The sequence below is a fragment of the Coenobita brevimanus genome, chromosome 54 (assembly GCF_032717465.1).
Source record: "Coenobita brevimanus isolate Jiangsu-jjx chromosome 54, ASM3271746v2, whole genome shotgun sequence".
NCBI lineage: Eukaryota > Metazoa > Arthropoda > Malacostraca > Decapoda > Coenobitidae > Coenobita > Coenobita brevimanus.
In genome coordinates this window covers 4,876,894-4,892,853 of record NC_137007.1, presented here as the reverse complement: position 1 = coordinate 4,892,853, position 15,960 = coordinate 4,876,894, and the positions used below count along the sequence as shown (strand labels likewise).

The 15,960-nt window shown below is 44.0% G+C and overlaps 1 protein-coding gene across 1 annotated transcript in view; it reads left to right on the top strand.

Moving 5' to 3' along the window:
• Window positions 1-15,960, top strand: part of ec (ubiquitin specific peptidase echinus) — a 651,602-nt gene that overhangs the window by 83,448 nt on the left and 552,194 nt on the right. The window lies entirely within an intron of this gene.

The window sequence follows — 15,960 nt, the reverse complement described above, 5'->3', positions numbered from 1 at the left end:
CCGTTCATTTTCTCTATATTTTTTCTTTCTTTACGCTCCTACTTCTCTTTCTCAGTATTCCCCTTTCCTTCAAAGACTCCATCCACGTACTTACCTTGTTTACTAGTTCCTCTTAATTTCTATTCGTTCAGTCTTTCTCCTCTTTACGGTATACCTTCCTTTATGCTCATTCATCCTTGTCGATCCGTTCATTTTTCTTCCTCTTCTGTACGTGTCCCTTTCCTTCCAACACTGTACCCCTTTCTTACTCCTTCGTCGGCTTCTTCTGATAGTTTCCCTTTTACTTTTGATCCTTCCCCTTCCCTCTTTTCACTCCAAAATGCTCTGTTCCTCTCTTAACGCACCCCTTACTCCTCCTCCACACTTCCTCTTCCTCTTGCTTCAACTCCGCTCTATCTTTCTTTCTTTCTTCTTTCTTGCTTGCTTGCTTGCTTTTCTTTTTCTCCTTCCTTCTTTCTTTTTTATTGTGTCATATTATCGTTCAGTGTACAGCTATCGTAAGACTTTTCCCACCTCTAAAATTTCCCTGATACAACTTCCTTTTGTATGTTACAGAAGCGAAGTATATCGACAGTAAAAATATATTACTAACCAACTCAATAATTGAAGATTTAACATGGAAAACATATCGATAAAGATGAAGTGCTAAGGAGTTCATTGTCTCGACGCTCCTCAACCCCCCTCCCCACCTTCGTTTTTACTTTTTTTATAATCTTACCACCTCTTTCCTCCCCCTCCCCGTCACCACCACCATTCCTTTCCTTTCTGTTCCCCTCCCCCCCCCCTCCCTGCCTTTTCACCTCGACCTCCCTTCCTTCCTCCTTGATCTCTTGTGTCCTTTCTTTCCCCCTTTCCCCTATCCCTTTCCTTCTCCCTGCAGTCCTCCTTACCTCGTCTTCTCCCTCCTTTTCGCAGTTCTTTTCCTTCCCTCCCTTTCCCTTTTCTTCTTTTCCCTTGCCTTCCCTCCTTCCCCCAACCCCTTCACCTTTACCCCTCCACTTCACCCTTAACCTCTTCCCTCCACTTTCCTTCCTCCCTTCCCCTTTCCCTCCCCCTTCTGTCTCCTCTAGCCTTTCCCTTTCATTTTTCCTCGCTTCACGTTTTCCTTCTCTTCTCCTTACCGTCCTCTTTCCTTTTCTCTCCTCATTTATCCTTTCGCCTTTTCCTACTTTCGTTTCCTTTTCATTTCCTTCCAACTCTCATCTCCTTTTCTCTCCTCTCTTCTTCCATTTTTCTTTTCCTCATTGCACGTCACTCCATCTCTTCCACTTACCCCATTCCTCCACCCCTCACCCTCTTTACTCTTTTCTTCCTCCTCTTATTCCTCTCCCTTCTCCGTCTATCTTGATCTCACTTTACTCCCGTCCCTCCCATCTGTCATTTCCATTTTCCCTTCCCTTCTCCTACTTCAGCTACTCTACTTCCTCCCTGATTAAATTTTCTCTCTCCTTTTTTCATTCCTTTTCCCAGGTCATGCATCCACATCTTATTTATTTTTGATGGGAGACATAAAAATGGATGAACAATAAAAATAACGGTATATGTAATAATGTACGTTTAGGCTATATATTCTTTTAGACAGGACAGCTTATGACTTAGAAACTTTAATGATTAACAGTATATTAAAAAAAAATTGTAATAGAGACCATTCATGCATCCTCTACTGAGGCTTCATACATATACATACATACATACATGCATACATACATACACAACTCTCAAACAGTTTACGCAAGGAAAATCTCTCTCTCTCTCTCTCTCTCTAACAAATGACTGCCACGTCACCTCGCTATCAGACTGCCCTCCCTTCAAGCCACACAACTGTCATTTTTCTCCCCACTCCATGTCACTATATAATAATAATAATAATAATAATAATAATAATAATGATAATAATATTGCCCCCAGAGGAGAAGGCTAGATAAGTACCTTGGGAGTGTGTCGTCCTGTCTCGGCTACCCCCCCCCTTTCTTTAGGGGAAGTAGCCTAGGTATATACAGTAGATAGATAGATAATAATGGTGATAATAATAACTAGAGGCCTCCCAAGGGGGGAATCACACTAGCCGCAAGCCAATACACATCTAGTGCGGCCTGCAATATGACCTTGACCTTGACCTACTTTCACCAATTTCGAACTCGTAGGAGATTTTCATCTCTCCTACACACCTGTAAAATTATGTGATGATATCTTGAGCGGTTGCGAAGTTATCGTGATAAACGACACACAGACCTTGACCTACTTTTACCAATTTCGATTTCGTGATCGATTTTTATCTCTACAACGCATCTGTAAAATTTTGTGATGGTATCTTGTGCGGTTGAGAAGTTATCGCGCTAACACACACACACACACACACACACACACACACACACCACTATAACCAATATGTACAGCCCCTGATCTGCGCGCACACACACACACACACACACACACACACACACACACCACTATAACCAATATGTACAGCCCCTGGTCTGCGTGCGCACACACACACACACACACACACACCACTATAACCAATATGTACAGCCCCTGGTCTGCGTGCGCACACACACACACACACACACACACACACACAAACCACTGTAACCGATATTTACAGCCCCTGGTCCACACACACACACACACACACACACAACCACAACTAACGCCTGCATACCCCTCAGTCCCGCTCATCCTTGGACAGGTGACTCCTTTACCCCCTCATGGACCAGCCTTTTGAGACGGAGGGCTTTGGAAAACGAGTCACATGATTTCTTTTTTTATTGCACTGTTGATGATCCATTGCAGCAAGTGGCAGTGTTCGATGGGAGAGAGACACAGGTCACACCATGAAGTCTGTATTATCTTTAACGTTTCGGTCTACACACGATTGGTTCTGTGTAGACCAGAGAAAATAAAGACTTCCAGATCTAACCTGTGTCTCTGTGCCACCCAACATTGCCACTTCATTTTTATCGCCGGGCTGAGTTGTTTTGAAATTATCTGGCTTAATTTCAGATTTTTAATTGGTATTATTGGCTGGAAACTTCATCCCATCCCCTTTTAACGGTATACATAATTATAATAGAACTAATTGATTCCTAGCATTATGCATGAAATATACGAATAAACAAAAAAATAAATCGAGAGGGTCCTAGCTCATTGAAAACACTAATGATATATATATATATATATATAACGGGAAATAAGAATCTGTGTGAAGAGAGAGAGAGAGAGGGACTGCAGAAGACAGACAGGGAAATAAGGATAAATATGAACAGCTAATTATAAAGATAGCGAGTAGATAGTTATAGTGGTGTGTGGAATAAAAATAAAGTGAGATTATGAAGAGAAAGTCTCAGCAAGGCCACTTATGGGGGTCTGTTCAGTGCAGAGGGCGTCCCGTGTACGGCTTGGCGTTACAATACACCATCAGGTGCCTCACTGCCTTCTCTACGCACTTTCGTGGTCCCCGAATGCTTATTGGTTCGTTATTATTTGGAGGAATGATAAATTTGACACCGAACCGGAGCCGGACTTCTGCTACAGTCCTGCCCCCTGCACCAATAAGCTTTGCGCGCTCCTTTCCCTCCATATCCATCAGCACGGTAATCACCTCCTCTGTCTCGACAGTAGCAGGAGTGGAGTTCGTGGGGTAAGTGCCATTTGCTTGATCCCCAGCCCGCCCACCCACACGCTAGTTGCCGTGCGCCACCGATTCCACCTGAGTCAGGCGGCAGGAATTATTATGAACCTCCGACGCAGTCTGGTGAGCCAGTGTCTGCAGCTGGCTAAGGCGGGTAGAACTGTCACAGGCCAGTGACTTTACCTGTCCTAGGCGGGTAGAGTTTCCACAGATCTGTAACTCTACCTCGCCTAGGCGGGTGAAGTTAATCTTGGCCTGGTCCTCTACCTCGCCTAGGCGGGTGAAGTTAGTCCTAGCCTGGTCCTCTACCTCGCCTAGGCGGGTGAAGGCCTGGTCCTCTACCTCGCCTAGGCGGGTGAAGTTAGTCCTAGCCTGGTCCTCTACCTCGCCTAGGCGGGTGAAGGCTTGGTCTTCTATCTCGTCTAGGCGGGTGAAGTTAGTCCTAGCCTGGTCCTCTACCTCGCCTAGGCGGGTGAAGTTAGTCCTGGCCTGTAACTCTACCTCGCCTAGGCGGGTGAAGTTAGTCCTGGCCTGGTCCTCTACCTTGCCTAGGCGGGTGAAGTTAGTCTTGGCCTTTGACTCTACATCGCTTAGGCGGGTGAAGTTAGTCTTAGCCTGTGACTCTACATCGCTTAGGCGGGTGAAGTTAGTCCTGGCCTGTGGTTCTACCTCACCAAGGCGCTGTGCTAGGCGGTCGGTGCGGTCAAGTAATTCCTGCAGCACTGTGTTTGTGCGGTGGTCTTGCAGCAGTAGGTACATTAACAGTGTTTTGATCATTTCTGGGGTCACCTCTTTATCCACCGTATGTCCGTCCTCCATGTTCACCCTGTTATCCAGGGAGGGGCCGGGGGTCGAGGCTGAGGAGGCGGGGGCGGTGGACGAAGAGGCTAGGGCGGGAGTGGTGGCGGAGGCGGGGGCGGGGTCGGGGGCGGAGGCGGGGTCGGGGGTGGTGGCGGAGGAGGGGGCGGGGTCGGGGGTGGTGGCGGAGGCGGGGGAGGGGGCGGGGGCGGGGGCGTCTGACGGGATGCTGGGGGCGGCGGCGTCTGACGGGATGCTGGGGGCGTCAGACTAGGGGGTGGTGGTGGTGGTGGGCGGGGTGGGGGTGCGGGAGGAACCACGCCATACCCACCGACACCACACGCAAACCCGTCTTGCACATGCCCGCACCGCCGATTTCACGGAACAACAAACAAGCTTGCCCATGTTATTAAAGTTTTTTCAGTTATTTAATATTATTTTTGGTAAAGAGCTCAGTATTGAAGAATTACTGTATAAAATATCACTTCGACGGTGCAATGGGGATGTACTGTAGTCACGAAAAAAAAAAAAAGGAAAAAAGAAAATGCTGTGTTCTATAAGGCACTGTGTTAATAGATTCGTGTGTGTCTTACCAAACTCGCCCATATCGTACTTCAGCTGTGTAATACTTTTTTGTTGACTGTACAGCAGGCTTCAATTGCACACCCAAAACCTGTGCATCTTTGGCTGGAAGGGAGTCTCTTGTGTAATATTTAAACCGCGTCAGAACCTAATGAAACGATGTTAATTGAATAAACACACACACACACACACACACACACACACACACACACACACACACACACACACACACACACACACACACACACACACACACACACACCGCTCGCTGGTGCAGTGGTAACGCTCTAGCTTGCCAACTGGTGGACGGGAGTTCGCGCCTCGCTCAGGTTGCGAAAAGTTTCACTGACGAAGTGGGTGGTTACTGTCCCCCTTGAGCAAGGGGACGGGTGTGTGCGTGTGTGAAGGTCACAGCCTTGCCCTTAGATCGGACTATATGAGCTCTCAGCTCCCTTCCGGGAGGGTAAAAAGCTGACGATCACTACCATCAAGTGATCCTGACCGACCCGGTGAATTACACACACACTGACAGGAAAAATGACAGAGGAGAAAAAAACAGGTAGATAGACAGGACAGTGGGACAGATAGAAAAAAGACACTGATCGACAGGAAAATAGGCACATAGACAGGAGCAATATAGACAGACTGGAGACAGTACAGACATATAGATATAAGAACGACAGGCAGTTAGACAGATAGGAACACGGCGATAGGCAGACTTGCGGGAGAGAGCACAGACAGACAGACAGACAGTGACAGACAGACATAGATAAGTAGCAAAAACAATAGACGGGCAGACAGAAAGACAGGAAAGACAGATCCCAAGAACGACAGACAGGAAGACCGACTGACAAACAGGAAAGTTGACTAAGTGACAGACAGACAGACAAAAAGAAGACCCACAAACAAACACACAAGCTAGAGCAGACAGACAGAAAGGAGATGACAGATTAGCAGACAGACAGGTAACAAGAACAATATGCTGACATGGAGGAGAGATTAGACAGACAGACAGGTGGGTAGAAAGATTGGCAGGTAGAGAGACAGGACAGACAGGAAGAGAGACAGACTGACGTGCCTGAGAGCCCAGACAGGAGTGAGAGTGAGGGACAACACAGGTCGTGGGAGGGAGGCAGTAGCACAATGGTGGGAGTGGCAGGGTGCGGCAGGGTACGATAGGGTGAGGCAGAGTGAGGCAGGTTGTGTGGGAGGCAGGATGTTCTAGGGAGTGTGGGAGGCACGCTGTGTTAGAGTGTGTGGGAGCAGGGAGCGGCAGTTTGTGTGAAGCAGGGAGTGTGGGGATAGGGTGTGTGGGAGCAGGAAGTGTGGGGGCAGGATGTGTGGTGGGATGTGTGTGGAGCAGCGTGTGTGTGTGTGTGTGTGTGTGTGTGTGTGTGTGTGAACAGAATTACTTATTCTCCAATTTTTGTCAAACCTGGTTAATGAGCTGAGGGTCAGCCATGGAGGAAACTTTTTTTTTTTTTTAATAAGGCCAAATGATAAGATTATAAGGCAGGGTCGAACGCTGACCAAACAAAATAACCTTAATCCGTGTCTGTCCAACTTGGACCATAGTTGGCAAGAATAATTTGATTTGATATTGAGAACAATCAAGGTCACAGGGAAAGGGCAAAGGCCAAGGTTAAGGGGCAAGGCCAACTCAAACTTTTTTTTTCTTATCTGAACCAAAGTTGCTGGAAGTATTAAGGGTCAGGCAAGAACGAAGGCATTCTGTCTCTTGAACAGTCAGTCACAAGACAAGATCAAAATTTAAGCTTTGTGTTTGTGTGAGAACAAAATAACTACAGCAGTTTGGATGTGCTTTGGATCAACCCCAGTGGATGAGTTGAACATCAAATAGGCTGACCATTTATTTCTAAGAACAGGAGGTCAAAAGTGGAGATCATACGACAAGGTTAACTTCAAGTGTTTCTTTCTTTTCTAAATAACTATACTTTGTAGAAAGGTTCAGTTGAAAACAAGAATTGGGAGATTCATTGAAAAAAAAAGTCATAGGAAAAATGTCAAAGATAAAGGTCATTAAATCAAATCAGTTCAAGCAGCGTTTACATGATTTAAGCCACAGTTGATGGAAGTATTAAGGGTCAGACAAGAATTAAGGTCGATTTTAAGAGAGATCTGTCAGAGGTCAGACTCACAGGTCAGTCAAATATTCGGCCTCTAAACTAAATGGGCGCGTTGCAGTCTGTGATTCTTTTTAGTCGTCCTTTGTACTACTAGTCGTTTGTATTCAATTTAGGAAATATCTCTAGTTCAAAAAAATAGAATAAAATCGCATGTAGAGAGCAATAATATATAAAAATACGTCCTCGGGCTGATGAAATTAACCTTTTTATATGATGGCTTCTCTTCTTTTCTTTTTTCTTTTTTTTTTAATTCTTGCTATCTCCTGGCGATTTTTTTTTTTTTTTTTCCGGCAAGGGAGGATTTTCTTATAGTCAGGCCTGGAACTGATCCCCATGAGTCAATAACTCTTTCACTTCGATGACGCTGTTTGAAATATAATCCTTACCACCGTCCGGCGATTAGATTTAGATGTAGGTAGACAGTTCACACAGACATACACACACACACACACACACACTCATAAAACAGACAGGTGTTGGCCAGAAGAGTGTGATTTAGCGTGACCAAGATCCAGGCTACACACTCAACTCACCACATCCGGACTGACTCACCGCACTCATGACTTTACTTCCCATCGCCTGACTCCCTCCACACCTTTACTTCTTCATTCTTGCTGCCAGTGATGATTTTATTCTGCTTTATTTATGGGGTGTCTTATAGAAATTACCCCCTCACTCACTTTACCTGAGTTTCCCTCACATCTGTACTGTCAGTTTGTCTTCTTTTCTCTTGTACCGGTGGTAGTAGTAGTAGTAGTAGTAGTAGTAGTAGTAGTAGCCTAGTAGTAGTAGTAGTAGTAGTAGTTAGGTTTAAATGGCTCTCTTCCTGCAGTCCACCATCTTCCTCTTGGAGACTAAGTAGCTGAGCCGTCCAGTTATAACAGTGCCACCACGTGAAGGCGCCCGTCTCCAGCACCACTTGTTTCTTTACTATTTTCGAATTATTTTACTATCATAGTGAAGGAGTTAGATAGTATTCCCTTTAACACATTATTATTATTTTTTATTTCATTAGTTTTATTACCAGTCGATGTTATAGACTTAAAGGGAGGTGCCTCGTAAGGAGAGTTTGAAACAATATCCAGTACCACCAATACTCTGTTTTTATAGTTCTATCTGTGTTTGTATATCTGTGTGTCTGTCTGTCTTTCCAGTCAGTCAGTCTATCTATCTGTCTATCTATCTATCTATCTATAATTCGTGTTATTGTCAAAATCTTTTAGTAAGAATAGTAGAGAATAATTGTAGCGTATTGGTAACACCTTCATTACAGTGTAGCTTTGTTTATTATTATTATTATTATTATTATTATTATTATTATTATTATTATTATTATTATTATTATTATTATTATTATCATCATCATCATCATCATCATTATCATTATTTTTATTATTATTATTATTATTATTATTATTATTATTGCTAACGTCACATGACCAATTTCATCACAGGAAAGACCTTTGATAGTGTAGAGATTAGCAGCAGTTCCCTTTACTTCTTCAAAGACGCTATCTTTCTTTATTCTTTCTAACTAATGGTTTTAATATAAGAAACACTTCTGCATATTACAGTATATAAATTAATTCATCCTCTTTACTAATTCTTCCTACTAGACGATTTAATTCATCCTAGGAGAGAAATCTGTAACTAAAGGGGTGAAAGCCCTTGCCTCATATCCATACACAGACCTGTACCCATATGCTGGCCGATTTTTATTTTTGGAGAAGTTCTTTATTAATCTCAGTGGAATGTGGTTTGTATTTTTTTTTTGGGGGGGAGGGGATTATAATAAAAAGGAAAATTTAATATCTGTATAATTTATGTACTTCAATGCCAAGAGCAGTAAACATCCAAGCCTTACGATGAAATATTGTGTGTGACCTCCGTAGAGTTTACTGATAGAGGCGGCTACGTTTTCTTAGTGGGATGGCTTTGAGGCGAAACTACACTAGATTTGGTCCGTACCCGTGGGGGATATTGGCGGTTGGAGCAGAATAAACGTTGCTATACTTTCCATTATCTGTCTGTCTTTCTATCTCTCTGTCTGTCTGTCTGTCTGTCTATCTGTCTGTCTCTGTCTGTATGTATGTATGTATGTATGCATGTTTAGGCTGATATATTGTACTGTGTGAAGGAGTAAGTTCGCCTATTATTCGCTCCCTCAGATTTTCATATATGCACACACACACACACACACACACACACACACACACACACACACACACACACACACACACACACACACACACACACACACACACACACACACACACACACACACACACACACACACACACACACACACACACACACACACACACACTACTGATTTCACCATGTGTGTGTGTGTGTGTGTTTGTGTGTGTGTGTGGTGTGTGTGACTAGTGACCACATCCTGACCAAGCGCCGTGGACCTAGCAGACTCATGCCATTTCCTTTACCTCCCTTCCTCCTCCTTCTCCTCCATTCCCGGTCACCCCATTTTCCCCTTTGCTTCTTACTCTCACAGTTCATCCTCTATTCACCCCTTCCTTCTTGCTCTTCTCCCACCTCCTTCTGTTCTGTCTTTCCTATCCATGCCCTCGTACAAAGCTAACTTAAACTTTCGCATATATGGTTCAGTTTCCATCACCTTCCATATACATCATCCACATCGTTTTTGTTCTTCCCTCTTCCATTTGCATCATCTTTCTTCTCCACTTCATCCACATCCTTCATTCTCCTCCTCCCTGCCCTCCACACCACCTGCTTCCACTCCTCCCCCCACTCCACCTCGTATTCATGAGTTCCGCAGAAGGACCCCCTGGTATTTCCTCATGCTCGCCCCACTTCTCTCTCTCTCCTTTGTGATGCTCGCTCCACTTCTCTCTCTTGTTTGTGATGCTCGCTTCAGTGCTCTCCCTCGTTTGTGATGCTCGCTCCACTTCTTTCTCTCTCCTTTGTGATGCTCGCTCCACTTCTCTCAATCGTTTGTGATGCTCGCTCCCCTGCTTTCCCTCGTTTGTGATGCTTGCTCCATTTCTCTCTCTCCTTTGTGATGCTCGCTGCACTCCTCTCTCTCCATCGTGATGCTCGCTCCACTTCTTTCCCTCCACTTCACTCCCCCGTCTGTGATGCTTGCTCCACATCTCTCTCCCTTCTTGGTTTGCTCCTCTGCTTCTCCCTCCCCCTTCCTGCCCTCTTGATAATTATCCCCCATTTCTCTCTCCCTATTTGTGACGCTCCCTTTATTTGCGTCCCCCTCCCTTCCTTAGTAATGCTCCTCCACTTCTTCCTCCCCCCCCCTCCCCCTCATTGTGATTCTCTCTCTCTCTCTCTCTCTCTCTCTCTCTCTCTCTCTCTCTCTCTCTCTCAGTTCAGTTTTCACAGTAGACGCCAATGACACCATCGAAGAGCATCAAATTGCAACCCAAAACGCACTAAGTGATATGCATATTAGCAGTAATGATGTGAGAGATAAACTTAATAAAATGAACGGTAATAAGACTCCCGGCCCAGACAAGTTCTACCCTAAAATACTGAAAAATGTGATGGATGTAATATGCAGCCCTCTAACATCTATCTTTAACAAGTCCCTACAACAAGGAAAGGTTCCAGCAGACTGGAGACTGGCTAATGTGACCCCTATATATAAAAAGGGAAGTAGAGATCAACCAGGTAATTATAGACCAATTAGCCTAACCTCTGTCTTGGGAAAGATCCTCGAATCATTAATTAGAGATAGGATAGTTGAGTTCCTAGAAACTAATAACGTAATTAGGAACAGCCAGCATGGCTTTAGAAAGCGGAGATCATGCGTGACAAATTTAATTGAATTTTACGATACACTTTTTAAAATGAATGATTGTACCAGGTCACTTGATATAATCTACTTAGACTTCCAGAAAGCCTTTGACAAAGTGCTGTATGATAAACTAATGACAAAAGTAAGATCACTCGGAATTGACGGAAATATTCATAGGTGGATACGTTGCTGGTTAAGTGAGAGAAAGCAACGAGTCGTTATAAATGGAGTAGAGTCAGACTGGGCTCCAGTGACCAGTGGTGTTCCTCAGGGATCAGTGTTGGGACCAGTCCTATTTATTATGTATATTAACGATATCGATGTTGACCTAAACAACTTCATTTCTAAATTTGCAGACGACACAAAAATCGGCAACACTATATTAACTGAAGAAAACAGAATTAGCCTTCAAAATGACCTTGATAAAATTATCAGCTGGTCAGAAAAATGGCAAATGACCTTCAATGTAAGCAAATGTCAGGTACTGCAATGTGGGAAGAAAAACAAAAGGTATGATTACGAAATGAAGGGCCAAATCATTAGCAAATCCTCACTATTTAAGGATCTAGGCGTACTAATTTCAGACGATCTGAAATGTTCGAATCAATGTATCTCTGCCGCCAATAAAGCCAACAGGGCCCTAGGCTTCATCAAAAGACATTTTACATATAAAAGCAAAGATATTGTAATCCCCCTATACAAAAGCATAGTCAGGCCACACTTAGAGTTTGCAGTGCAGTTTTGGGCGCCTCACCTAATTAAAGATATAGAAATACTGGAAGCGGTCCAGCGTAGGGCTACCAAGTTAATCCCGTCCCTGAGGAATAAACCATACATCGAGAGACTCAAGGAATTAAACCTATTCTCTCTTAGAAAACGGAGACTCAGGGGACAACTGATTGAATGTTTTAAGATGCCAAAAGGCTTCAGTAATACTGATTCAAACAAACTATTCACAGTAATTGCCGAGACTGTAACTCGAGGAAATGGTATGAAGTTGCAAGCAAGGAGGGCTAATCTTGATACAACCAAAAACTTCTTCACTTACTCTGTTGTCAGCGAATGGAATAAACTCCCTGGGAATGTGATTGAAAGTGATACCATAAATATGTTTAAAAAGAGACTGGACATGTATCTCGACGCAATTGGTATCGTTTAGTTAGGATGGAGCAATTATTGCATATTCGCGTCTGCATTCATGTGTCTATTAGACACAGACAGTATTATAGAATATAAATAATAGATAAACATTCTATTCATCCTTTGATAAAAAAGAAAAAAAAATTGCATGCATAGAGTAAGTATGTGGCTGTATGCCCAAATTTTCCTTTTCCATATTATTCTACTTTCTGCCGATCCTATAAAATTCCTTCAGGTTTTTCATTCCCGGAAGGTATTACTTCCTCTCTTGTTTCCTGTACGGCAAATGCCGGAGGGTCTGGAGGGTGGGGGAGAGAGCCTTCTGCTGTGCTATCCTTTTCTCCTGCTCCTATGCACTATATTAGGATTAAGGCCGGACCACCTCGTAGGGACCGTAAGGTCTGTGTGGTCTGTGTATCTATGTAAATCTCTCTCTCTCTCTCTCTCTCTCTCTCTCTCTCTCTCTCTCTCTCTCTCTCATACACAACTTATATTAGCTCCATTCACCACTTTCCGCGAAACTCGTTCTCTTCTCGTGCTTCTCAACTGACAGCTACAAACACTTTCCAAGCCATCTTTACTGGTCCATATTTAGGTACCGATAGACCCATTCAAAGCTGCTGTGACGGTATTAGAAGAATTTATCTTTGTGTTTTATTTATTTATTTGTTTATTTTGTAGGATTCCAGTTAGTTTTGTGGATGAAGGATAAGAACGCTTATGTATTTTATCCTTGCTATTTACAGGCTATTAAATTCACCTTTGGAAACCCCCTGAGCAAAGGAAAAGTAATTATGCAAAATATCCAATGTCTCCAGGTAGAAAATTCTTTGGAAACCCTCCTAAGCTGAAATAATCGTACGGAAATAAGAAAGAATAAGATTTAAAGAAAAGGTCGGCGTAGTGAAGAGGTTTGATCAAATTTCAAGTCCCCAGAGTTTCTTGGTACGACTGGAATGGAACTCGCGATCTTCAGGTCCGTTTTCCATTCCTCTAACCACTTGACTATGGCATGTCTTCGTGAATTAGTTGCTTTCGTTCCGGGTTTCCTTTGATAGCGTTGGGGTTGGTTTGTGTGTGTGTGTGTGTGTGTGTGTGTGTGTGTGTGTGTGTGTGTGTGTGTGTGTGTGTGTGTGTGAGAGAGAGAGAGAGAGAGAGAGAGAGAGAGAGAGAGAGAGAGAGAGAGAGAGAGAGAGAGAGAATAAACGGATATTAAGTCTCTCTAGGTGGATAAGTGGCTGTAAAGAAGGCAGTGCATTAGAAAGCAGACGCAGGTCGATGGTCTTCATTAGTCCTTCAGGGCCAGGGAGGCAGGTGAGGACTTAATCAGCCAGGTGCATAGTAAACGAGTCAGCGTACCATAATAAACGAGTCAGCAAACTTTTACCCCTTCAGCACAATGACGTATAGTGTTTTTTATCCTTCGTACACCCATGGGTAAGATTAAGTCGACACTTCGCAATCGGCTAAGGCGCTACGTGAAATATTCTGATGCACGAGTGGAGCGACATAAGAAGCACACGCCCAAATCTAACAGGTGTAGGTGGAGGAGCAAGTGTAGGTGTAGAATCAAAACTCATTTTTTTTTTTTTTTGCTGATCTGGATGATACAGCTGTTTGTCTCGTGAAGTGTTGCCTGGCACTGCCAAGAGATGGACGGCTCAGAGTCGGTCAGGTTGTGCTGTGCTTGCAAATATTCTGATCTACCCACAACAGTCCTCGTAACAGCTACACCATGCATTCCTACAACAACATCATACAGCTAGCTATAAATTAAGGTATATACATTACTAAAAGGCCATGAGAAGGAAGAATACTCGCTGCCATTTGAGTAGGAAGGAGAGATATTGAAGGCAGTGTGTAATGCTGGCACGAGATTACGAAATTTTACTCAGGGCTGTACCTCCAGATGGTTTTGGTAAGCTTTGAAGTGACGGCTTATAGTGATGGGGTGAGAAGCAGTGTCCCTTAACCCCTTCATAACCCGATATCCTCCCCTGAGTTTAATCGTCTGAAAATACCAAGAATAGAATAAAAAAAAATCATGTCACTTGACTGACTAGGTTAAGCTCATGATGTCTGGCGGTGATGTGCAGTGACCAAGGCGATAAGGAAGGTCTAGGAGGGAGATATGGCGGTCACACGCCCTTCATTAACACTGCCTGGACACACACACACACACACACACACACACACACACACACACACACACACACAGTGCCGAGAATATCATCACACTCTCCTTTTTCTGATGATCTACTGTATAATCGTGGGACTATTAACGCTGGCAGTATATTCACACTCAACGCCCGCCCCGCCATACTTTTAATATAATCTACAGCTTCACAATATGTTTAACAATCGCGGAACTGTTAAGCCTTCCAGTTATGTCTGTTATATTTTACTCTTGCAACCCCCAGACGATTTTATTGAGTAGAGGTTTTTCGTTGTGTGGGGTTTATAAAGTCTCAGTCAAACCCCTCTACTGCGAAAGATCTCACCAGACTAAATGAAATCATCAAATGGCAGCAAGAGTAAAGCGGAAAAGACGTCCTCGAGTTGAAAGGGTTAAAACTAGCTAAGCAGTCAACCTCACACCCGTCTCATCATGCCTGGAATAAAATCTACACACTCAGGTGCCTAGTAGTCAGTTGTCTTGGAGCTATTAACGTTTTAAGTACGAAGACGTCCATTTAATATATTTTCTGGTTGTGATGGGACTACACCCTTTTTGCTCTAACTTGGCCTAATATTGCCGTCTCTCCATGCTGAGTGCTGTCACAACAGTAAATTAACACTAGAATCTAATGCGAGTCTCGAAGAAGTGCTGTGGAGAGGATGTAGGGACATAACTTTGTCTTTTTTTTTCAGTCAGTGAGCTACGCGAAATAAGCTGCAGAAGGGCTTCCCGTAGTGGCACTGATATAATGGTGGGGAAATTCGCTCCCAGGTTATACAAACGTCTCTCATTTCCCTCCTTGTTTAACAAAAGGAAGGTAGTGGACTACCAGAGAAAGGCCACTTCAGCCTGCAGTCCACTGGGTTCACGTTACAGATGAACTTGGGCTACAACTACAACAACAACAACTACTACTACTACTACTACTACTAGCATATGGCGTTTTAGAAAGTGGCGGCATTTGGGGGAATGGGCAAAATTATGTGCCTTAATGCATGTGTGAGGGCGGAGCTGGTTGGTAGTGGATGTGGAGCGACAGAGAGGCGACAGGGGCGACGTTTAGGGCGGCAGACAGGAAACGACAGCAGGTTTAAGCGACGAGGAAGCTTTGGTTAGCCCAGGAAAGGAATGATAGTCGGGGTGAAAGGGAGGCGATGCGGGTTTATTGGATGGAGGACAAGCAATTAGGGTTTACGATTTAGGTGTGTGTGTGTGTGTGTGTGTGTGTGTGTGTGTGTGTGTGTGTGTGTGTGTGTGTGTGTGAGAGAGAGAGAGAGAGAGAGGGGGGGGGAGGGGGACATGTGTAGGGCGTCAGTGGTTCAGTGGCGCCGTTCTCACCACCTTCAGTCACCACCACTTTCTGTCCTGCTCTCACGGGCGTGGATTGGGCGTGGTCCTCACATTGCCAGGCGTTCTTCTGGGTCATTTTATTGACTGCAGACCTTGTGTATGAAGGGGAAATATGAGAAGAAACTTATTTATATTATTATTATTTTCACTTATTTATTGGAAAGTTATGAAAATCACCCACATCCCTGTGCGAAGTTTTCCTTTGTTAATATGATTATTGTTTTAGGGAAGATCTAAACAGCTGCCATTCGCATACTATTTGAGCTACGGCCTTCATTCTTTGCCATATCATAGTACTGGTTGGCCGCTTCATCTGACCAAGTATTCTCCTGGTCCGACTACCAGA